Here is a 27,009-nt window from a genome sequence, read left to right as displayed (position 1 = left end):
CCAAGATTTTCTATCAGAATTTTGTGCAAATAATTGTACATCAACTATTCTTATACTTCCAGTATTTGAATTTTAATTATTACAATTTGAAATATTTATTGTAATGAAATTCTGAGATACCAAATAAAAGTAAAGATCTTGTGTAATAAGTTAATTATAAATTCTAAGAATAATTTGTAGTCTCCAAGATTTTCTATCAGAATTTTGTGCAAATAATTGTACATCAACTATTCTTATACTTCCAGTATTTGAATTTTAATTATTACAATTTGAAGTATTTCTTGTAATGAAATTCTGAGATAGCAAATAAAAATAAAGATCTTGTGTAATAAGTTAATTGTAAGATAAATTCTAAGAATAATTTATAATGTAAGAATATAAATATTTATTACGTCAGGCAAAATGTATTAAAATCAACCGTCTACATTTATCATATTTTTATTATTATTCACGCGAGTCCTTAAAATTCGTCACAACTATTAAAGAGGCATGAAGAAACTTTACAGACAGACCAGGAAGCTCCGGGAGGAGAACTTTCCTCAAACTAAATTCACCCTCCTCTCGAGGGTTCACCCTACTCTCGAGACGAGGCTAAATAGGCTTAACCGTCGGACTAAATAAAAATGGATATCGAGAAGCTTCGGCCATAATGTTGAGGACACTCGAACTCGTACGCATTCGATCGTTTATGCACTCGTCCGCCATCGGCTTTAAAAGCATTCAGTGATAAATCATACACCGCGAAGAATTTAACGATACACTCGACAATGAAAAATTACTCCTAAATTATCGAAGATAAACATTTCTCTAAAACGTTCCTCTTATCGTAATTGCGTTATTCGTCGAAGACATTCGCGTCATTATTACAAATGTATGCGTTTAATGTATGTATAATTTATATTATAATGCGCGTAATGGTTGAAGAATTATTATTATTATAGACACTTTAAAGAATGGAAATGAAAATTCCGCTTCCTTTTTTATGATTTTAAAGAGATATACATATTAATAATTGCGAGAAGATAACAATATACTCTTTCGATTTTAATATTGATCTTGTAATTTTGGTCAATATATTTTAACTATAAAAATGCAAAATATACTCTATTTTATATTTATAGTGCTTCTATATATGTAAATAATGATCTTTATTTAAGATTTAAATTTTAAAAAAAATAGAAGTCGAATTTTTATTATTTTAAAGTTCAGTAGAATTCTTTTTCTCTTGATTCTGAAAGAGAGAGAGAGAGAAAAAAACGAAGGCCATACGTCTATTAACATAGAGCACGCGAGGAATATCGTGGAATATTTCATTCGTCAATTTGTCCTATATAAAATAAATTGCATGGTCCAGAGTATAGCGTGGACGAAAATTTCTAGTTGAAGATAATGCTTCAAAAAGTGGAGGTATCCTAGAAACAACGAGTGACTTCCTTCTCATGGATGCTGTGGTATTTTCTTTATGATATCTTTTGCTACTATTTTTCCTCTTTCCCGCAAGGTTGGATTATTTGGATCAGTTGAACTACAATATCTTAAAATTCAACCTTGAATGAATTGCAGCAATTTTATTGACTTTGATATAATGAAGATAAAAAAAGAATAATCCAATATTTGTTGAAAACTTAATGAATTAAAATAAATGTTTTAATTTGACGCAAATATTCTATTATTTTAAATAATTTAACTTTACTGGAAACAGAAAGAAGAGATATGTAGAATTTATTAATATCAATTTAATTAATTAATACAATTATTAATAAAAATCGATGATAATTGATATCATTCGGTGGCAATTTTATTAACTAAATGCAATTTATTTTTCGATTAGTAGTAATCGGTAGCATTCGGTCGTAATCGACAGTATTCGATCATAATCGGAAATATTCGGTAATAATCGGGAGTATTCGGTAGTAATCGGCAATAATCGATGATAATCGCTAGCATTCGGCACCCAGTTCATGACACTGTAACTTTTTCAATGTAAACATAGCTTTAAAATTGTCTTATTTCTCGATTTGTGTTTAAAGGATTGCTAACAGAACAGTGTAAACAGATCGGGGTGAATAGACACGAAGCAATTTTGCACGCTTACGAATTGCTCTGGATTCGTGATAAGAAAACAATGTCGGTACGTGTGAAAAATACGAATTTGTACCATGCTCTATCCGAATGTATAATCGTACACGATTCTACTTAACGTGTGCAACAAGCCGGATCAGGATCGTAAAAAAAAGACTAACAATCTGGTTATTTACAAAGCCGATCGCGTATCTTAATGAATTGTCCCAGTAAATTAACGTAGACGCCTCGCTTTCGGATATATCTTCGGGATTACGTTATTTTTCCCTTTTTTTTTTATTTTTGCATTACATCAAGAAGACGTATGCTTCGACTATTCTCGTATTCCACGAATATGATTCAAATTTAAACCGCTTTGAATGCGAAACGAGCAAGAATTAATTGTAGATGAAACGTACTATAACGTGTTGATAAATTTCATAATATATTTCATTTTTCTGAGTATTTGAAGTAGCTGGTTATTCGTGAAAATCATTCGAATATTTGCCAATGAAATAAAGTAAAGTAGCAGTAAGGAAAATAAAAAAAAAATTTTATTTGTGATATTGAAACCTGTTCGACAACTGCCGATTTGATATAATTCTGAAAGCAATATTTTCGTAATTGAGAGCGTTCACTAGCTATTCGGAAAAAAATATATATCAAAATAAAAAATAAAAAAAAGAAAAAAGAGAAACTAATAAAAGTGCAGTTTAATTCTAACCAGATAAGAATTTGTAATTCGATTGCACATTTCTCTAACGAGCGACCAATTGCTAATAACTGCTGCACGATATAAAAAGCAAAATAACTAGCAAATAACTAAAAGCAAAATATCAGGTAAATAAGAAAATTTTTTCGTTTCTTTTTTATATCTTGCAAAAGAAAATGCAAAAATGTAGAAAAATTTAGAGAATTGTAGAAATTTTTATTCATTAGAATGACTATTTTTTATAAAATTTAGTTATTCTTTATTTTTAATTATGAAAATTGATTTTGAAAAGTAGCATATATGCGTTTAATTTTATTGGATAATAATTTATAGCTGTTTCTAAAATAACAGCACAGATTTTATGAATATTTATTTATTTTATTACATATTTTGCTTAATTATTTAATGATAGATGGCAGCACTGAATTGATCTTCGATTTTTCTTCTATCATCTTTGTGGCCTATACGTTAAATTTCATTTTAATTAGTTAAATCAATGTCGACGTTATCGATTGATTTTAATATTATTTCGACGAGATTTAATGTGACTTTTTGACGAAAATAAGATTTAATAAAATATAAATGTTGTGCGAATAATCGCATACAGAGATAAAATATTCCAAGCACTTAAGTTGGTGAGTATTAGCAATTTATCAGCTATAATATTTATATATTAAAATTTTTGCTATTACATTTATATTAATATATTCGACATAAATTTTTGTTAAATAGCGTAGAAAAGAGATTTCAATTTGTGCAAAAATTTATATCGACAAATTGGATAGAGAATGATATTTAATATGTTTTATGGGAATGCTTAAGTATCTTCAATTTTTTTTTTCTTTTTTTTTTTAAAAGATTTGTGAAAAAAGTTGTTTAATTACGATTAAATAACAGTCATGCATGAGCTCATCTTTAGGAAATCCTTTCCTTTTTTACAATGGCATGATGATTATTATTTATGTTAATTTTTCTAACAATTTGAAATTAAATATGATGTAATTGATTTCCTCTTCATTGTAACTATTACTTTCTCTTAATTTGCATTTAAAATCTCTAAATAAAATTTTCTTCAAATATTTATGCAGTTGTAGAAAACTTAATAATACAAAAATACATCAATTACATCTTTAATTATTACAAATTATTCTCAACTACAATTTTATAAAATTCAATCAATCAATATTCATACAAACATCTTCCAAACGTACAAAATGTAGCAACAAAGCAGTTTTCTCCTCTTTCTTTACCATAATCCCCAAAACAGGTACCAAAGAAACTCGACTTCATTAAATACCCTTCTAATCACTCCACCCAAAGAACCAAATCAAGTGGTCCAACCAACTGGTCAACTTCTTCCAGCGCCAGTTTCTAAAATCAAACTCTTCTCCAACCCATACCAATCTTCAAAAAAAGAAAACGAACTTTCGCATATACCCAACACACAATTTCCAATCGCCAAGACACAAACGACACTTTGGGGCCGGTACTCTGGCAAGAACGTGGGCGGTATGGCGGTGCAGGCCCAGGAGTAAATAAATGAATTAGTAAATAACGAATTTTATCCCGGCGGCATGTTGGCCCAGGAATCCGATAAGCTGGCAACTTCTCGAACGAGAGGGAATAGGGGATACGGTATAAAAAAGTACGCGTTATTGCGTACCTGTCCGTCCAATATGGCGGCTGGTGGGACCCAGAAAAGGGAGGGGGAGGGCCAGAGCCCAAAGGATTATCGACTCTCTTTCTCGAGGGGAGAAGGAATTAAAAAGGAAAAAAGAAGAAATGGGAGAAGAATTCCTTATGGAGAGAATGGGTCCAGAGTTGGCGAAACGTATGGCGGAGCTGGGAGAAGGAAGGGAATGAGGTGATGAGGAGTGTACCATCGAAGGGAGGATGGAAAAGGTTAGATGCAAGATCCTTTTTTTTTCTTTTTTCCAGCTCGAATCTGATAAGTTTAGAACTTTGTTGAGGATTTATCGATGCTTGGATGTTTCAAATTATCTTATATATTGAGAATATAGAAGTATGCAATAATGTTGAAATTGGTTATAAAGAAGATACAGTTGCAGTTCTTCTCCTGTAAGTATAGTATCCATTTTTAATAGATAAAAATAGTTTATTTTATTCAAGAAATTTTTTTTATTCAATTCTTAACCTGTCAATTTTTTCTAGGTTATTGCAGGCAATTGTAATAATTTTCTCCTGTAAGTATAGTATCCATTTTTAATAAATAAAAATAGTGTTTATTTTATTCAAGAAATTTTTTTTATCCAATTCTTAACCTGTCAATCTTTTCTAGGTTATTGCAGTTGTAATAATTTTCTTCTGTAAGTATAGTATCCATTTTTAATAAATAAAAATAGCATTTATTTTATTCAAGAAATTGTTTTTATCCAATTCTTAACCTGTCAATCTTTTCTAGGTTATTGCAGGCAGTTGTAATAATTTTCTTCTGTGAGTATAGTATCCATTTTTAATAAATAAAAATAGTATTTATTTTATTCAAGAAATTGTTTTTATCTAATTCTTAACCTGTCAATCTTTTCTAGATTATTGCAGTTGTAATAATTTTCTCCTGTAAATATAGTATCCATTTTTAATAAATAAAAATAGTATTTATTTCATTCAAGAAATTTTTTTTATCCAATTCTTAGCCTGTCAATCTTTTCTAGGTTATACCAGTTGTAATAATTTTCTCCTGTAAGTATAGTATCCATTTTTAATAAATAAAAATAGTATTTATTTTATTCAAGAAATTTTTTTTTATCCAATTCTTAACCTGTCAATCTTTTCTAGGTTATTGCAGTTGTAATAATTTTCTTCATTTTTAATAAATAAAAATAGTGTTTATTTTATTCAAGAAATTTTTTTTATCCAATTCTTAACCTATCAATCTTTTCTAGGTTATACCAGTTGTAATAATTTTCTTCTGTAAGTATAGTATCCATTTTTAATAAATAAAAATTTATTTTATTCAAGAAATTGTTTTTATCTAATTCTTAACCTGTCAATCTTTTCTAGGTTATAGTTGTAATAATTTTCTCCTGTAAATATAGTATCCATTTTTAATAAATAAAAATAGTGTTTATTTTATCAAGAAATTGTTTTTATCCAATTCTTCACCTGTCAATCTTTTCTAGGTTATTGCAGTTGTAATAATTTTGTTATTGAGACATATGCATATTATCTTTCCATTGTAATTTTTAATTATGTGTTTAAAATCCAATTAATCTTCCAATATACCATATTTGACATCATTTTCTATTGTCTCAATTCTGTTAAGCATTTGCTGATGTGCCATACTGTTAAGGATAAGGAAACTAAATATATGTGAAATAACGTCCATCTGTAAATACATGTGCAAATATATTTTGCCTTATGATTTTGCATAAGTACACCCCTTAATTTCTAATCTATTAAGGGCACAATTTTTTAATTTCTTAATGCACGCTCGAAATCATAATCATTATTGCCCATCGACATAAGTCGTTCCATTTTCCACGCGATCCATTCTCAAAGAGTCGCAGACCGATCCGTTAACGTTTTCTCTTATAGGGGGCTCGTTGCAAGAGGGTGAATTACGATAACGAGGCACGCGAGTCGAGGTTAGCCGCGTCACGCGGAAGAGTGTGATTTAGAACGGTACTCTCTCAAGTATGTGGAACGGACGAACGTCTATTTATATACCGAGATGGAATGCGTAATAATCGTAAAATGAAGTTTTTTTTTCTCGCGGATCCTGCCGTTTTGAAACGAAAGAAATTGGGTCGCCATCGCTCACGCGGCAGGGATACGGTACAATGAACCCTATGTATAATATTTTGAGTCATTTTGGTTTTTCATCTTCTTGTTTTAAAATTTTTTTAAATATCGTTAATATAAATAATACCTTGCGTGTATTTTTATTCCGTTTTTTGTTATTGAGTATCTCTAATTTTCTTATCTGCGATATCTCGTTTATTTTTAGTAATATTAAAAAAAGTTTTAGATAAAAGTTGAATGGTTTCGTGGAGGGTACAATATCGCGTGGTTATCTTGTTTGTAGATAGAAGCGTGAAAGATATGTATAGGTTAATTTTATTTTTTTAAATAGGATTACATATTTTCGAACACGCTAGTTGATGCAATTTGACATTCTTTATAAATTGGTACTGAGGTATTTTTAACAAAAACTTATTAATATAGGAGATATTTAATTATTATTAAATATCTTTGGAACTAATAATTTTTCGACTTTCGTGATGTAATACTTTTTTATAGAGAATGCTGAAATGTGTCAAATGGTGTAATAAAAAACATATAGTTCTATTCGAAAAAATAAAATTGATGTTCGTACGTCCTATACGTATCTATTTATAAAAAAAAGAATTATATAAAATTATACCCTCTTTTAAACCATTCAACTTTTATTTAAAACATTTTTTAATATCGTTAAAAATAAACGAGATATTACAGGTGAGACAATTGGGACACCCGGTATATTGTAAGGATCATGATACTTTATCATTTAATATCTCGTTCATATTTGAAAATATTAAAAAATGTTTCAGATAAAAGTTGAATGGTTTCAAAACGAGCATGTTTTAGAATTATTATATTTTTTTTAAACAAATAATGTGAAGGTTTTACAAACATCAACTTTATAATTTTAAATGGAATAATATATTTTTTAATACATAAATAGATGCAGCACATTATTCTCTATAAAAAACTATTAAGCCATTTAGAGCTAAAAACTATTAGTTTACGAGATATTTAATTATTATTCAATATCTCATAAAATAATTTTTCAAAATTCATTTAACATTTTTTTTTTTATAAAGAATGCAAGAATGCATTGATTCATACATTAAAAATTATATAATTTCATTTAAAAAAATAAAGTTAAATTCCACAAAGTTTTTATACTTCCACTTATAAAAAAATTAATAACATAAGAATATAGCTCTTTTGAAACCATTAAACTTTTATTTGAAATATTTTTCCCTACCAACAATAATAGTCATATAAATGAAGATAATATTATCAAATAAAACACTTTGTACATTCCAGAAAATATGACATTAATATAATTAAAAACTAAGTATATATTGGCTAAATAAAAAGGTAAATATAACAAATGTTATACTATTAGTTATAAATAAAATGTTGAAAAATATAAATGTAGCAATTTAAAAAAGTAAATATAAAGCAGCTAAGTATATCAAATAAATAAATTTTATGTGCCATTTCCTTTCAGATTATATTCTCCTAATAAAAAATCGAAAAGTCCAAAATTTAAAGAAAATCCGAGAAAACTTTCGTATGCTACTTCCTTTTCATTTATATTCTCCTATTACAAAATCGTAAATTTTGTATTAAGAGAACATACTTTGATAGGAGGTCGATCGAGAAACTTTTCCAAGAATTTCTTGGAAGTTGACAATTCTTGGAAATGACGTCAAATTCCTGGAATTATCGAAATTCTTGAATGAAAAAAATTTTTGGCCAATTTTGCGATTTTGTATTAGGAGAACATAAGTTGAAAGGAGGTCGATCGAGAAATTTTTCCAAGAATTTCGGCAATTTTTGGAAATGACGTCAAATTCTTGGAATAGATCGAATGAATGAAAATTTTGGCCAATATTCTGATTTTATATTAAGAAAAATAGAATTTAAAATAAAGTTTTTCAATTTATTTTCGTTAAAAAAAATAAGTATTATGTATACTTACCTATACTTACCTGAAATACTTACCTTATACTTATCTTAAAGCTGATATTATGTTTATATTAATTTTTTTTTCAACAGTTTTCTTAAATCTAGACATATTTATATATACACACTTATCTTTCTAATATTTTTTACAATTAAAAGATACATAAAAATGTAAAAATCTAAAAAAATATAAGAAATATATAGAAACATATAAACATATAGAAAAATTAATTTATATACAACATACCTAAAAATTAATATATATATAATATATAAAATATATTATAAAAATTTTTACATAATTAATATACAAGCTGTTCCACATTATTATTTTATAATCTAAAATATTTTGCTTGTTTTGAATAATATTAAAAGATAGTTTAAATAAAAATTAAACTGTTTCAAGAAAAGCATATCTCATCTTATTTGCTTTTTGTACATGGATTTATGGACTTTCTAAATTGAATGATATATTTTTAATATATTAAATGTTCGATAATTTTTACAAATGAATTTTCAATTATGTAAATCGAAAAATTAATATTTTTTGAGATATTTAAAAATAAATTATATGTATAAGATAAAACACTGTAATAAAACTATAATTATAGTTTTTATAATAAGGTTAATCGTGCACACAAAAAATATAATTATACAATTAAAATATTTAATTACAATATCATCTTTTATAAAATTCTAGAAATAATTCATTATTAAGCAATTTTTTATTTTTTTATTTTATTTATCTAACTTTTATTTTTTCCAGTTGATTAAAATATTTGCAGTATCACGTATAAATTTCTTCTGTTTATATTATTATTTATTATTTATTATTCAAAATTATTTTCTCTTTTTACCAGAGATGTATCTGCTGCAGTTAAGAACCGAAAGGTCTCGAATTTGTTCCGCTGGTATTTCCATAGACTCAGCCATGGAAACATGTAGTATGTATCCTATGTACCTGTCTACGAACACCCTGGGGACCGATACCCCGTGTCTCCATAAGACTACCAAAGTTATGCCTACGTTTGCTTACCCCCACGATGCAAGGTACTGTGATATGTTATCCCTTGGAATGGCACGTGTTCGCCTTGTGATTCTATTGCAATACCAATAGGATACATTTGATCTTCTTTCGTTTGCAAATTGAGCAAACTAAGACTTCAAGTTGAATTTGAAATCGAGAACAAGTTTAATTAATAGAAATATTTCATAATTCTGATAAAAATATTTGGTACGGTAATTGGCATTGCTTTTCTAACATAACCTAATCTAAACCTAAATCTAAATCTAACCTAATTATACATGTCTATATTAATTTCAATACTAATTGGAAATTTGTAAAAATATTTTCTATGATGATACCCTAATAACTTCCAATATAATATAATCCAATAATATATTCCAATATAATCTAGTATAATCTAATATAATAAATCTAATTAAAGATATTAAACTATTTGTAAAAATATTTTGTATCTAACCTAACACTTCAATTTAACATAAATTTCACAATAGTTATTCAAGATAATGGAAAACTTGTAAAAATGATAAAATCTAATTTTAACTTAAACAATTGATCATAAAAATATTGTAATAAAAATACAAAATTATAATACAAAAGTAACTAAATTTATTATTTTAATTCTACAATAATGTAATTTAATAGTGAAATAAAAAACTAAATGTTTAAAATTGGATAAAAAATATTCAAATAGCCAGATATTTTTATGACCAATTGTATATAAGAATTTATTCTGGATCTATTTTTAAATTTATTACATAAAAGAGTGAAGAAAATGATGTAATATAGTTTACACGGTAAAAGTTTTTCCATTCTTTGCACGCACAAGCAGGTAGAAGGAAGGATGAGGATTCATTAAAACTGACACACGTTCTTTGAAAACTGGACAATTAGTTACCAAGTATATAGACCTGGATAAATGGACAATCCGAGTAGTGAATGCAGCAGGCATCTTGCCAATAAACTGGCCGGTAACAGGCACGTGCGAGCGATTCTTGAATTCGGATCAAGTAGAGCGACGGTAGATATGATTAACTGCATTGTTTGAATTTCAAGTCGATCGGTAAACAGAACATAATGTTACGAGATTTAATGTCCAACTCACGTTACGTAAAATTTATGGTCTCTCTTTTTTTTTAATTATGATCTTTTTCGATATTTTTATACGTTAAGATTTAAGAATAAAAAGATACATTCATCTTAAATATCATAAATAAACACTGTAATTTAATCAATATATTGACTAACATTAAAGTAATATTAGAAATATAAAATATAAAAATAAATGATACAATTCCAAATTTTATGTTCTATCATTAAGAATAAATTCTATATATTATAAAATAATAGTATAATTAAGATAACTTTATAAAACTTTTTTCAAATCTTTATTTAATCTTTTCTAATATAAATATCAAATATAGAAATGAAAATAAAGTAATTTCACCTTTGGAATTTTATATTATGACAAAAAAGATTATAAAAAGATTGTATTATACGACATAACAAAAAGATAACCTTACAATCTCTTCTTTCACGTATTATTAATAATTTTTTCACACATGTTCATTAAATATTAAACCAATTCACTTTTAAAAAACAATATAATAAATATTGAAGTCAGATTTGAAAAAAGAATCATATGCAGTTAATTTTTACATGTTAAAATCAAATTAGAATAATTTAATACTGAATTTAACACATTTATAATATGACTATTGCACTAGTAAAAATCAAAGAATTAAAAGATTAAAAACTTCTTTCAGAAACTTTTTATTGCACTAAATCATCGAATCACTGATGAAATAAAAACATTCAAAGGATGCGATAAATCCTCGCCTCGAATCGGTGAAAGAATCATCTAGGGACTAAACATTCGCGCAAGAATGGGAAACTGAAAGGAAATAAAAACTAGAGAAAAAGGGATGAAGATAGTTGACACGTAACTCAATACGAGCGCGTCTTGTTTACGACGTTATAAAATTACCGGGTCGATGTTCAGAACTGGAATGGAACGATAAGAATGAAACGTGCAGCCTCTCTAAAATTTCAAATTGTTGTCCCAATTGACGAATATTTAATGCGATTTCTTGGATTTTGTACCGAATCAAGAGAATTTTAACATTTTCTGCTCAAAGAAAGCAACAGAGAATGATTTTTTGTATGCTCGTGATATTTGTGAGGTTAGGTTATGTTGATATCATCTTGGAGAAGAAATTGATATTGAATAAAAATATAATATTTATTTATGATACGATGAATATGATGTGAATTAATTTTTTTTTATCATTTTTTTTCTAAGAGAAAATTTTTAAATATCTAAGAGAATAAAGAAGAAATGAAAGAAATTAGATATTCTTAAAAGTATTCTTCTTATGATAAAATATATGAGAAAATAAGAAAAAGAAGTTTAATCTGTTTCTAATTACCATTATAAAAAAAGGTAAAAGTATATAGAATAAATTACAATATTTCTTTGCATTGAAAAAGAATATTATATCTGATAATAAGACAATTTAATTTAATAATAATTGGATATCTGTCATAAAATATATGAAAGAAAAGAAGAAATTGTAAACATAATATTGTAAAATATTATAATTATATATTATATATAATAATAAATATATATAATATAATTATAATAAATATATATAATAAATATTGAACAATCTTTTAATTTTTGATTATTTATAGCAGGTTTAAAGGGTTTAAAGAGTCTTAAAGAATGAATTAATGAAAAAATCAAATTAATCAATTAGATATAACATATAGAATTGCAAATATCTATTAAAAATTGTTTAATAAATTTGCAATTCAGATATCATTTTTAAGATGTAAAAAAAAAAAGAATGAAAGTAAATGCACATTTATTATTTAAAAAAAAAACACAGTCACTTTTATGTTATACTTAGACTTTCAAATATAAATTAATATGACCCTTCTTCCTGTAAACTTCTTAATTATCCCACCAAAATGATAAAATTCCCTAGCACAGAATTAAACAAGAAATTAAAAGAATAAAATTACTTTTTATAGAGCCTTTAAGGGAGCTTGGCGAGATAGGAAACTAGAACACAATTATTCCAAACAGACCCAGCTCGTAAAGAGGGTAAAATGAAGGAACGTACATGATCATTCTAACTCAAAGTTTATATCGCGAGCCATGTTTTACATATAATCCATATGGAAGAATAAAGATCTCTTTGAATTATCAATTCTCGTCTTATCAAGGGACGACCTACAGCGAATCGTGTCCTCGTCGAGAGATATTTTAAAAAATATCCATTTTCAAATGTTTATAAATTTCTGTAACATTTGTATACAGGGGTAAAAATAAAATATACATAGAAAAAAAAATTAATATTTTAAAATCATTTTTAAATTAATAATAGATAAAAGAGAAAAAAATAAGTACTTGTCTTCTGTTTAAACATATGAAGCCAAAAGGTTATGTTCGTGGATGCTTGTAAATTTTATCTAGGGAATACATAATAAAAATAAGATACAGATCAGGAAAAGAAAATTCATTTTTTGAAAATTTTAAGTTGATAATGGGTAACAATAAAAAGATATTTGATCTTCGTGCAAATACCTGGAACCAAAGGATTACGTTTGTAAATTTTTTTGTAAAATTCGTACTTTTTGAGAAAATAAAATATATATGTATCATAAAAAAAGATTCAGCAACGGGTAAAAAAGGAAAAGACTTTCTTCGGTTTCTTTACCTGGGATTGAGGGGTTTCCTCATCGTAAATTTTAATTTGTCACTTCGGTCATCACAATGCAAGGAACGCCATGTGACTTCCTCAACACTTCTTCGAAAAAAAATTCTACCCATTTTCCAAGATATATTACGATATATTCGAGATCTCGCAATTCAACATATCCTAAAAAGAAAACAATTAATTACAAATTTTTCGAATGTAAAATAAAAATATATCAACACCCTGTAAAAACGATTTTTATTACTTATAAAATATTATGAAAGAGTTGAAAGTGTAAAAATTTGAACAGAGAAAGCGTTGTCTGGCCAATAATCGGATGAAAAACTTGCCATGTTTTATCGAGCATTGACGTCACAGCTCAGATTAAGGCCGAATTAAGTTTGACTTAGGTCTGGGTTAAGGTCATAGACGGGGCATGCGCATCAGAACCTTTTCGATCAAATATAATAGTTGATTGTTTTCTTAAAAAAAATAACATTTTCGACATAGAAATACTTAAATGAATAAATGTATAAAATTTGCACTTAAATACATAATAAAACCAAAAAAAAAAAAAAATGAATTTAAAATAAAAATAAAAATATTAGTGAATTTTGAAAAAAATTTTATTTTTAATTATTTTATATCAAAATGAAATATTTAATCATATCTCCTTTTATAATACTTATAATGAATAAATAGAAACAATAAATGAAAGGAAAAAAGAATCCAAAGTAAAAAAAAAATATATATATCTATAAATTTTGCAAAAAAAAAAAAAAATCAAAATATTTTATCTCAAAAAATGTTCATTTCATTTTCATTCTTTTCATTATAAATTTTACCTACTATTAAAAAAAAAATTCTACTTTTAAAATAAAAAAAAAATTTTAAAAATTAAAAAAACTCCTTAACAATATATCGAAATAACCGATAAAACCTTCAATTCTATTTCCAGAAAAAAAAAAAGAAAAAACATTAATATACACTTTGAAGAAGACTAGAACAAAGTGCAACGAGCAAGAATGGATTCGCCGTGTCGAGCCACACCCCGACGCTCCAACACTAAGGGTTAAAAAACGAGAAGAACAGTCGCGCGATCGATCGAGACAATGTAACTGCCCGTTGGGAACGAGTGGTCAGGTCTGGGATAGAAACAAAGAGTACCTGGAATTTGCATACGCAGGGAACAACCTACGCAACTGACAAAGAACCAATCGAAAAAAGAGGAGGAGAAAGGAAGAAAGAAGAAATGTCAAAGGAATTATAATAAGGAATCGATTTTGCCGTTCGACTTGCTTTTATTTTCCGTGGTTGGACGGGTCTCTTCCACCTACGAGACGATTACCGGTCAAAATTGCAAGAAGGAAGGCCTGAACGAATCAGGAATTCCATGCACGATCCCTCCCTCTTTTCTGCTCTTTGGAATCGTGTTTTGTCCCTTCGTGTGTTGATCGTTTCAACGGGGACACGAGTCGGATAAACCGGGTATAATAAACACAGGAACATAATTATGGACACAGAAGGTGGATAAGGAGGACATGGTGTCTTTTCTGGTTGGGACGAGGAAGGGTACGAAGTTTGGTTTACATTGGTAATTTCGGTCTTCAAATGTGCAGACTGTTGTTATAAATGTTGAGGAGATTGTGGTAAATGGGACATGGAGAATGGAATAATTTAGATAGATGCACGTTCCTGTGTATGATTTTGTTTTAATTACTTGTATCAAGTTGATCTTGATATAATGGAGGATAATGAAGTTGGATTAATGATCTTTTAATTGTAGATTGAATAACTTGAAAGTTCATGTTTGGAATAAATATTGAATTTTATTAAAATTTGTAATTTTTTTTTTTTTTGGATTGTAAATTTAAATCCTCTTTAGTGAAATATTTAGTATACTGTGATATCATACTGTTCTATCAGTAATTGTATTATAGAAGAATTGTAGCTAATTAAATTATGAAATTATGATATCATCTTATGACTGAAATTGTGTGAGATTGCTTTATTGTGAATCCTTTAATTATAAAATATAAGATGATCTTGGAAATTTGGATATAATAGAACAGTTTCATAATAACAAACATTTTATGATAAATAATCTTTTTATTCTCCAAATATATATTAAAGCATTGGACAAGAAAGAAAACAAGAAGAAAGAAAATGTAATAAAATATTGAATAAAATATTATAAAAGTGATTTCAATTATAAAATGTATTCATTTATAAAAATCTATAAAATGTATGCAACTATTGAATTTACAGCTATACATTAATCTTCATAGTAAAAATATTGATTCTATGAAAATTATTGTAATTATAGAATGTTTTTAAAGATTTAAATATTTATAATTATTATCTTTTATAATAAAATCTATAATAACATATAATTGTCCATTGCATATCAAATACATGTATTATATAATAAAAAACATTTTTCATATAATGATATTAAAAATGATATTCAACTTACACCAATATTTATTTTTTCTTAAAATTATACAAAAATTTATTTATATTAAATTATCTAAAAGCACTATAAATATTAATATTATAGATATAATAAGTACAATAATATTATACTTTTCAGTCTAATATTAGCAGCGGCGATGTGAATGTTGTAAATCAAGCCTAATGAGGCTTAATGTAAGGCGTTGGATCAACTATCTGCCCGATTCTATTCCTTTACTGCTGAGATTTACGACGAGATCTAAGCAATCTGATAAAGTTAAACGAGTTCCGTGATCAGAAGATTTAAGCGTACACGCGTCAATTTTTTGAGAATAAACGTGCATGAAATGGGCAATCAAAAAAGAAACTAACCTAACTTATAACGCGATTAAGCAAATATGAATTTCAAATTAAAATGTTAATATTCTTTTTAAAAAAGAAATATTTATATCATATAAACGAAATAATCTGTAATATGAAGAATTTAAAAAAATAATTTGGTTTTCTGATTGTTTCGTTTTCTATTCTTTATTGTATTTGCTACTTTATTAATTATGAATACTGATGACAAGTGAATGATGAAAATTATTATCTTTAACTTCATACGATCTCTTTTCATTTTTCTATTTTTTTTTGTCATAACTATTAATACAAATATTAAAATAATTTCTATATCATTATCATAAATAAGTATTTAAAATTCAAATTATATTGTAATTTGAAAATAAAAATATATCTAACCTCTTTTAACACTTTTCATCTTAGATATTTATTTATTATATATTATATTAAACTTTTTTTATCAGACACGATAAATATACTGACGAATATATGAGAGAAAGAATTATTATCGATTGATTTATCTTTGCATATTTTAAAGTAGAATAATAGAACATTTTTCTAAAGCAGAAAACAAATTACAAACGTGTAACTAATTTAAAAAAGGTTATATAATAAATGAAATGTCCAATTTATCTCGATAAAATTAAAAAATTATAAATTGTTATAAATTTTAAAGACGTATATTTAAAAACAACACAATTTCCTATCGATATACGACACGTATTTTCACGAAATACCACAAAACGAAAAGAAATTAACGAATATTTCAAGTAAAGAGTAAGAGCACCGTTTAGAGCGGTAGAGACATCTATCAGCAAAATACGAAAACCGTGGGTTGCGGCTACGCCCGCTAGAGCGCATGTTCGTCCCTCTTTATAATGGCCGCCGTGGCGATTGCCGCTATTGGTCGAGAGCTCGGCAGCCATCACGAATTTCAGGCACGAATTACATAATGAAAATCATGATGGCCGACGTAGCCAGCCAATAACATCGCAAGGGTGGCGTCTGCTAAAATTAGCCTGAAAAATGGCGTCTACGCGTTATAACACGACTTCGTAAAACAAAGAGTCTCCGAGATTACGATAGAAAAGCGAAAAATTTTTGAATAATCCAGACGAAAATAACGAATCTCGTATTCTAGAAAACGAACAATGCGAAGAAATAAAAGAAATTATATATTCACTCTCGGATAATTAAAACAATAGACAGGTAACGTTCAAAATTCAGATTTAATCAAATCACGAGATCGAAATATTTGTACAATCAATCATTTTCAACGAGAATTAAATCCAATACGAGGAAATGGATAATTACGTAAAAAACGAGATCTCTCAAAACTGTCTGTGAACGACCTCGAAGAGCTCGGTCAAGAAACACACCCGTCGCGAAACTGCTTAGGGACAAGGAGGCAGACGGAACGGGCGTGTAAAAAGTTTTATGATCGCAGTCAATAAAGTGACGTAATCCAAGTGTTCTACCCGGTTGTAGTCTGTGACGTCAGAGGCCGGAAGTGGCGCGCGTAAATGCCACGAGCCTCGACTGTTCCGCGACAGAAGTCCCTCCACGTAGACAGGCTACCCCGGGGGTGGGTGGAGATCGCGTAAACGAGGGACAGAGAGACGGTTAAGGGTGAACGAAGAGGAACTGTGTTGGCTGGCTAGAAGAGAGACGAGGAAAATACGAGCCGAGACGAGGATGGACCGATACGACGGAAAGAGAGAAGGTTAGAGAGTGAGAAAGAAAGAGAAAGAGAGACAAAGATGAAGTCAGAGAGCTGGTTGATGGTTTACGACATTCCGTTGATGGCCGTAGTGGCGTAGTTGCGGCGTCGAGACCATAAAAATGTAACGAGCCTGTAAACGTTCGTTTATATTGGCCTCTGCCTCTTTACACCAGTCCGGATTGGGATAGGTCACGGCAATACCGTTCCTTCCGCTCTCTCTCTCTTCTGCAGTACAACTATGTGACGTCACGTAAACACACGAGAGTGTGGACGCGTAGGAAAATAAGCAGCGGTTACGCTTATACCAGCCGGCCTACAATGGCCGAATGTTGTCGTTTGAGGTTATGTACGCTTACGGTAGTCGCGTCTATTTGGACCGATATTAAATTTGTATAAATAGATATATGTCTCAATATTTTTATAAAATTAGATCTTATAAGATTAGAGAATAATCAATGCAATAATGAAAAATGATAATTATGAAGAATTCTATTCTGGAATACGTTAAATATATATATTATATAATATATGTAATATATATGTATGTATAACATATATAGATAAATAAAAAAAAATCATTGCTCTCGTAAAAAGATGATTTCAAAGAAAATATTAAAAATAGGAAATACCTTTTTCTCGTCTTTTCCAGCATCTGCGCATCGCATCTGCGCAGATTGTCCGCGGTCACGGTACAATTGTCTGCCGGTAGACGGCGTATAGACAGACAGACGTTTAAATGGGTCGCGCCATTTTGCGGGATGGGTAGGATAAAGGGAGGAGGGAGAGGCTGCTTTATGGAAACATTGGAATGTTTTACAGGCGATAAACGCGGCCGTACAACGCTCCTGTTGCGGCGCGCCCCTGCGTTATCGCGAGGATGGAAGCACCCTTCGGCGACCTTGACCCTTCTCCTCCTCCTCCTCCCCCGAAACCTGAATGAAAGAAACGGCTCGTCAAAGCGCGTCGCGGATCGTAAAACTTGGGAATAGTCCCGGTGAACGGGACCATTGTCAGCCTCGTTAACCGCGTAACAATTCATTCAATTTTCCTTTCAAGATTCTTCTTCTTGCTATTATACCCTTCGGTGTACGATATAAATTGGGAACGGTGATGTCGAGCACACTTTACGGCTACTCAACAGCCATGGAATTATTCTAACCAATTTCTGGAATGAATGAAACTGGGATTATTATTGATCTTGTTAATTATGTAATGGTTTTAGAAATTTTGGTATGGGAGCGAAATAGGAAAAAAAAAAAGAATCAATAATATCCAAATAACAAGAAAATAAATTTTGTTTAAAAAGATTTATGAAAATTTTCTTTGTTAAATTTTAATTTAAAAATATAGTATATAGTAACAATATATTAATCATTTTAAATAAATAATAGAAATATCGGATTATTTTGAATTTTACGAATTAATCTCGCAACGTTCGCCAAATTCGTTTTCATCGTGATATAAAACACGGTGGATATTGAGCCGTATAAATTCATATTCGTCCTCGTAAAATTTCTCGTTAGACGAAGAAGAATGATCGTTAGAAGCGATATGGAAGAGCACGTGGTGGCAAATCTGGCCAGAAAGACGACAAGCCACGCGGGAAGAAACGTTTTACGATTGGTTGCGTAACGTTTCCGACGGCGGCCTTGACATCGATCCACATCCATAGGTAAGACGGAACACTCGTGATTCACGCCACGAGATGTCAGGTGTACCCGCGACTGCTCGTTTTACGAACGCTTAAAAGTTTATAGGCGGCAGTAAACGGCCGCATTTACCTTTATTTCGCCGGTTCCCGGTCGGGCGAAACAACTCGTTTCTAAAGGGCCATCCCGCAGGCCTTTTTATTCCGAATGCTTGTCTCTTCATTCACTTTTGTAGACCGTTATATAGCGCCTCTCCCGTAATACGAGACAGTCGATTTGTCTTTGAGACGGGTTTTTACTGCTCCACTGACGAACGAGAAATAAACTAGAAATCGCTAAATACGTAATTACTGTCGTGCGCGCTTGCTGGAGAGATGTTATCGACGTATGGTAAGAGCTCTAGTGTGGAAGTTTTGATGGAAGTTTATGGGAGTGTAATTTCGTCGACGTTAGAAAGTGAAATAGCGTGATTCCGTGGATACTGGATGAAATAAATCTAGTGTGGTGTGAAATTTATGTAAGGAGGAAGTGATACGATTCATAAATATCAATAAATGTGTAGTTATAAACTTATAAAAACATGATATTCATATAACATATAAAAACATGAGATTCTAACCTATTTCATCTTTGTCGACAGAGAACGACAGATTATGAAAGACGAAGCGAAAATTAGAATACATTTGGCGTTTGAAATTACTTATTTGATTATAGAATGATCTCCAAGAAAGATTTCTTAATAACGAGGAAAGCTCGAACATAAATGTTATTCTATAAGCGTTACGACATGTGATTCCAATTAAATATCACTAACAATAAGTATAAATCTACGTTATATTATCATCTGATATTTTATTTTAAGTTATATATCTAGCATCATATGTTTCTCATTACGAAACGAATAAAATTCGTTTTAAATTTTCCAGGTATTCGGATAATCGATCGTTCGAATCTTCGAATCGGTAATTTTTTAACAAATGAAATATTAATATAACCTTAAACCAATTAGATATATTTAAAAAGCTAAGATCAAATTTAATTATTGTGAAAATTATTGTGAATCGTTATGTATCGAATAACTCGTTGGATATCGTTATGATAAGTGAGGTTATGTTTTGGTACAACAAAGAAATATTCTACAATATTCACACAGATCAATCAAAATTTACCTTCAGTTATTCGAAAACGCAAAATTTCTTATTTTTAGGCATACACATGTGAATCACGGCTAAACACAGCGTTTAAGGACAAGGCCAGAAACAATCGAATCACCGTTGAACGACGTGAATTATTGGCGCAGTTGGGATACTACACCGTGGCCTGGAATGATCTACGACGATCGTAAAACCTGCTCGATCGTAAATCGTCGCAGTGCATTCTAAAGCCGTCGCATAACGATAGTAATGACCGATACGAACGATCGAGCGTCGATCGCTGTGATTTCCATTCAAAATTCGCTTAAGCATTCATACGAACGGCACGAATGAGCATGGAACAAGTAGCGACGCCAATCGAACGGTGATCTCATCGATGAATCACGATCGTTATTCCTTTTCCTTTCTGTTTTCGTTTTAAACCGGGTTAGCTGTCGGCAGCCACAGTTGTCTGCTCGCTGTTTATACGTTTAAATGTTATTGCTCGTAAAAACGACACATTACTAGTAGCTGTTTGTTCTTTTCCAAGTATCTTGAATGGAATCTTATCCGTTTTCTATACCGGTGGCAAAGATTTTTATTTATTTTATTTTTTTTTTTTAATTGAAATGAATTGAAATTGTACGTGAAAGATAGGTTAGGTTTGGCTAATTGATATTTGAAATTGTCCAGATAATGATATACTTTTGATATTTCTAATGAAATTTAATTTTTCATCATTTTATATATTTTCTTAAACGGCATCGTTAATTTTTTTTAAATTATTATTTCAATTTTTATTAATTTATTGATAAAATTAAAAGGATTATTAAATATTGAAGAATTTTATCTCGATGCCTAATTAACGTTTACATTCCACAAATAAATAAATCAAATTTTTTATTTCTTTATTATCTAAAGAGTAAACACTACTTTATCATTTATCTTTTCTTGTTTTTTAAAAAATTTATTATACTTATGTTTGAATCACACTGCAAAGAGTGTAGAAGACGTAGCATGACACAATGTTGGTGCGAAATTTCTCGTCAAATGACAGCCTGACATGAATGAAGCCACGTAGGATCATAGAAACGACTATTCATCCGAGAGAACGAGCGATTACGCAAGTTGTCGGTTTTATGAGCAAAATAGCGACTCTCGGGACGACAAGACTGCCAGCAGACATGGGTCAAGTGATGATCTCATTGACACGATATTCGTGAAATTAAAACAATATCGTCTAAAAATTTGAAATCACTTTTCAATCAAATTATATATTTTTTTTTGTTGAAAATAATTTAAGCATATCGATAAATTCTTTGCGAGACAATTTTTTGAGGTTAGGAAATCCTAATTCGATTTTTGAAATTTAAATATTTTTCGATTCGAAATTTTCGACTGATAATATAGATTCACCGTATAAATTTTTAAAATTGTCGAAAATATTTTATTATTCGAAGTTCGAAACGTTTTTTGTTAATACTAGATCGTTAAATGTGAAATTAGATTAATATTCTACTATTTATAAATTGCACGCAAGATATTTTTATATGTTTCGTTTTACGTAAATAAATTTATTAACTCTCAACGCATTTGGAATTAATTTATTTCAATATCGTATCACATTACCATATTTCATTCCGGTTCATGATGAAAAACAAACATTACGCATACAGTCTCCTATCTACCGTACAACAATATAGTTAATGCTTATGGAAGGGGAAGTTCGATCGATTCTCGGCGAAGCAACTTTGTTATCGACTGAACCGAGAACAGGTTTCGGGAGGTTTCGATGGGTTGTTTTTCACTGCTTGTTTCGTTCAACTTGCCCCGAGCAACCTATACTTTCGTACGTTAGACGGCCATTTTGAAATATTAAGCATTTATTACACAGGAAGGAGGAATTTTTTCGTAGAATCTTACTCTCTTTAGATATACGGACAAGGAAATACTTGTTAATCTCAAGCATAATTTTCAAGCATAAAAGACACAAAAAATAAAGGGAGGAGTAACATCGATTTTTAGTATCATTATAAAGTTTGATAACGTTTTGTGTAATATTTTTGTAAATATATTTTATTTCTCAAAAATCTCTCGATCGTTTACATAAATATCAATGGCAACAGGATCATCGATGAATTTCGTACTTTATTGTTATCGGGAATTTTTTATCGATTGAAAAGTATCGAGTACACTTTTATTCGAGATAAAAATAACGAATAATTATTTTGAACATTATAAAAAAATATTATAAATTTATACGAAAATAAATTCTAAAAAGAAACATAAAGAGATAAAAAAATAATTGCAAACTGTTGGTAATATTGCAAAGAAAAAAAAAAAAAATCTTTCCATAAAGGGAGATCAGACGGAGCAATAACCCGGGGAATATATCTATTTACGACTCGATGAAAATAACCAGAACTCTAAGAGTCAACATAGCAGGCATACGAATGCAAATTCAAGTGCTGATAAAGCGAATGGAACTCGAAAGGGATAGGGAGAGGAGAAGCACTTTCGATCAAGTACAAGAGTGTATCACGATCGAACGTTGGCAAAAAGTGAGAACCGACAACGTGATACCGCGCTGCATGTAAGAGGATTCCTTCCGAGGATGATGAAAAAGGCGACTGGTTGTTGGCCGAGAGCCAAGTCGTTTGGGAAAGAATCGAATTGAGGTAGGTTCCATAATAGAAGATTCTATTCCTCGACTTAAATATTTATACTGTAAGGAAAACAAACGATATTCGAACAGAATTCGACGAGTACAGAAAATAAAAAAAACATATATAAATAAATATACTTGTAATATAATTACAATAGTATGATATAATTGTATTATTTAACGAAATCGAACGGCGACATTTCAGTCATAAAGCGTTAATTTTTCTACATTTCTTGTCGTGTAAACCGTAGCGTAACACGACTCTCGAGACCTCTCTCGGCGATAACGCGATACCGATAACGACGTCCGTTAGTTGCGTTGTGGTTAAATTTACGAGCCCTGTCGAACGGTCCCGTGTAGGTCTTTCATCTCTGTCGGCCAACAATCGAACGAGGGAACCGATGTAAAAGGAAGCGAAGAAGAACACGAAGGGAACGCGCAAAGATTCTCGGTGGAAGCGTCTACGTAATTGCGTCGTGTACGGTTCATTAGTCTACTCGGGGCTGGTCGCGACAGGGACGGAGGGAGGAAAGATGCGAGGCGAGGAGTGGGGAGAGGCAAGCGCTTATTCGCAGAGACGGTTACGCTCGTTATCCGTTCGGCGCGGCTCGTAATATTTCGTGACTCTCCGTCTTTATCTCTCGTACTTTGCTCTCTTCCTCGAGCGCCCTTAATTAGAAACTTTACTTTGCGCGTTTAAATGCATTGCTCGCCGTAATATTGCACAATTTATGCTTCCACCCGTTGCGAGTGTGCATACACGGCTGCAACAGATATCCCCTCTTGAGAAAGAAGAAGCCGTATACGCTTTGTCACGAAATACCGCGCCGGTTTATCCGATATATTAATTAGACGTTAATCGGGGCCATTGGCGAAGCTTATCTCTCGTTACGCTAACCCAACTTACCGTAACCATATTCCCTCATCAAGAGAAGTTTTTAGGGAGGAAGAAGCAATAAAAAGTGGAATTGTATGGATGTTAATTTGGAGAATTATCTATATCGCGATATTAACCTACATAAAATTGTTCTTCAGATTTTCATCGTGCCAAATAGATTTTATATAAAGTAACGAGACGGCGAAGGAATTGAAATAAAATTTTTAAAACGAGATACGCGTTCGCCCGTATTAAATTACCACGAGAAGAAAAATTCTTTCTTAACATATTTTTCTTTTAACGATTTTTTAAATGCTCGTTAAATTTTTTTCGTTCAATTTATAACGAATGAAATTTGAATATACTTTATCAGATACAAGACAAGACAAAATATCGATATGTAAAATAATATTTTCAGATAACAGCTTGACAAATTAATAAAATCACCCATTTCGCGACTAGTAACAACCAATATAAAACGATTTTCGAAATTTGATCGGAATTAATCCAAGGATCAAGTTAATTAAAACCAAAAAAGAAAAGAATCGATCGATTTCTCTCGATCGACCCGATCGATATATTCTCAGCGTCGACCGCTTGCACATTGCACAAGAAGAACAACGCCGATATCTTTTCTCTTCTGTTTTTATCGAAGAGTCCATTACGCGAACTCTTCTGGAATCGTTCCGAGCGGACAGGGCTCGTTTATTGGCCGGTCTCGTTCCCCACAGGCGCACAGGATTACCGATCGAAACACCGGAGGGAAGCCGAACCGTGAATAACAATTTTACACCCAAGATTTGGCCCGAATGCACGCCACGTACCCGATATCCCCAAAGAAGTACGAGAGTTAAAAGCGTTCACGCGACCGGCCTTCGAGAGCCCGGATTTTTCGCCGCAAGAGGCGGCTGCCCATTTTCCCGCGCGCCTCCTCTCTCGTCGCGTATGCTAATTCGAACGGTTCGCCATTTATAAGGGGGGAGGGGGACGGAAGATCTGCTCGACGATCACCAGCGCCATTTCCACTCGGTTTTAGCGGATTAGGCGTGGAAATAACGCAATGTGGGTAGACTGGTGGTTGACTTTATCGGGGAAGAGTTTACGCTTAATTTCGTCGGAGGGGGGGGGGGGGGATCGCCTACTCGAATTCGATCCTCGTACTTCGCTCGATCCATTCCCTTTGGTTGGACGTGTTAATTGCGAAAAAAAACCATGGATTCTGGATCCGACGTGCTAGCATTTCCAACGAAATTTCTCTTTTTTCTTCTCCATCCAATTTTTATTTACAGTCTCTCATGCCGTACACGTATCGATCATTGTTCTAAACGATTGTATCGAAGCTAAGAGCAACTGTTAATCATCATCTCGACGCGCTACGAGGAAAAGAAAAGAGATTACGGTATTTCCTTAATTATATTCGCCTTCCGGAGAGGGAAGGACGGCGGTCAAAATACCATTGTCCAGCGACCTTTGAGCATCCACATGTTTTCAGTTCCAGCCAAGGATCGACCACTGGAGAGGGTACGTACATAAATATTCTCTTCTGTTGGAGTGAAAAATTTTTGGAACATAAAGGAAAGGGTTGATTTTTTTTTTTCTTTCTCTCCTCTCAAGGAGGAAAAGAGGTCGATCCTCGAAAGGATTCGAAACAACCTCGAGCGGTAATAACCGAGCAAGGACAAAGAGCCCGTCCGTTTATACGGCTGGTCACGCCAGGAGCAAAAGGGTTACGGCGGTTGAAATCCTCTTTGGCCTCCACTTTGAGAGAGAAGGAAAGAAAAATTCAAAAATTTTTAATATTTTAAAAAATATATATATATAAAATTTTGGTTAAAGAAGATGAAAATGCTTGGATTACAGTTTCTTAATTAACATCAGGGCTCCACTCTGTGATGATTAATAATTAATAAATTTAATTATTCATTAATTTATTTATATGAAATATTAATTTAATTTTATCCATTTTCCTGAAAATTTATCAAGTTCATTATTCATTAATTTTATTTATAAAATATTAATTTAATTTTATCCATTTTCCTGAAAATTTATCAAGTTCATAATTCATTATTCATTCATTTATTTATATGAAATATTAATTTAATTTTACCTATTTTCCTGAAAATTTATCAATATTTATTTATAATGTAATTAATTTATTTATAATGTATTTAATTATAAAATAAAACAATTATTTATATGAAATATTAATTTAATCCATTTTCCTGAAAATTTATCAAGTTCATAATTCACTATTCATTAATTTATTTATATAAAATATTAATTTAATTTTATCCATTTTCCTGAAAATTTATCAAGCTTATAATTCATTATTCATTAATTTATTTATATAAAATATTATTCCATTTTCCTGAAAATTTATCAAGTTCATAATTCATTATTCATTCATTTATTTATATAAAATATTAATTTAATTTTTCCATTTTCCTGAAAATTTATCAAGTTCATGAATAATTTCTCTTTTTATAATAAGTATTTTTATAATCATAATTTAATTAATTAAAAATATTTTTAATCATTGTCAAGTATATACAATTTTTAAATTTTTAAAAATTCGATATTTAAATTTATAAGTTCATAAATAATTTCTCTTTGTATTTTTATGATCATAATTTAATTGATTAAAAATATTTTTAATCATTATCAAGTATATACAATTTTTAAATTTTTAAAAATTCGATATTTAAATTTACAAGGAAAAATTAATATTTACTATTTTTTTCTTTAATTTGAAAAATTAGAAAATTTATTTATTTTTATTAACACGAAGTGTTTCCATATATATATTTCGGTATCGTGGTGGTTGCAATTAAACGATTATGAATCCCTTGATACGATACTTTCTTCCCTATCCTATTCTATTTACTCGCCCTGATTCCACGAGCTATTTCAATAATTATGTTACAAATATATGTAAATTATATTATACCTTATTATTATCCTTGAT

The 27,009-nt window shown here is 30.1% G+C and overlaps 1 protein-coding gene and 3 long non-coding RNA genes across 5 annotated transcripts in view; 2 read left to right on the top strand and 2 right to left on the bottom strand.

The window, feature by feature from the left end:
* The window catches only part of LOC102656349, a 247,967-nt gene that overhangs the window by 140,153 nt on the left and 80,805 nt on the right, over positions 1-27,009 (bottom strand). The window lies entirely within an intron of this gene.
* On the top strand, positions 3,230-4,987 carry LOC107965725. Its single transcript, XR_003306278.1, has 3 exons — positions 3,230-3,408; positions 4,136-4,852; positions 4,946-4,987. It is a non-coding gene; the product is annotated as an uncharacterized LOC107965725 (long non-coding RNA).
* Positions 12,334-13,702, bottom strand: LOC102656196. Of its 2 annotated transcripts, XR_408320.3 has the most exons (4): positions 13,467-13,702; positions 13,223-13,384; positions 12,913-12,974; positions 12,334-12,803 (listed from the first exon to the last, which is right to left on the bottom strand). It is a non-coding gene; the product is annotated as an uncharacterized LOC102656196 (long non-coding RNA). The 2 variants fall into 2 exon arrangements; XR_001706096.2 differs by lacking the exons at positions 12,334-12,803; positions 12,913-12,974 and adding an exon at positions 12,975-13,089 and having other exon boundaries at positions 13,467-13,692.
* LOC102656229 lies at positions 19,153-22,052 on the top strand. Its single transcript, XR_001706093.2, has 4 exons — positions 19,153-19,886; positions 20,010-20,188; positions 20,296-20,331; positions 20,577-22,052. It is a non-coding gene; the product is annotated as an uncharacterized LOC102656229 (long non-coding RNA).

The sequence above is a fragment of the Apis mellifera genome, linkage group LG16 (assembly GCF_003254395.2).
Source record: "Apis mellifera strain DH4 linkage group LG16, Amel_HAv3.1, whole genome shotgun sequence".
NCBI lineage: Eukaryota > Metazoa > Arthropoda > Insecta > Hymenoptera > Apidae > Apis > Apis mellifera.
The sequence above is the reverse complement of the archived record's forward strand: the minus strand, read 5'-3'. Positions and strand labels throughout refer to the sequence as shown.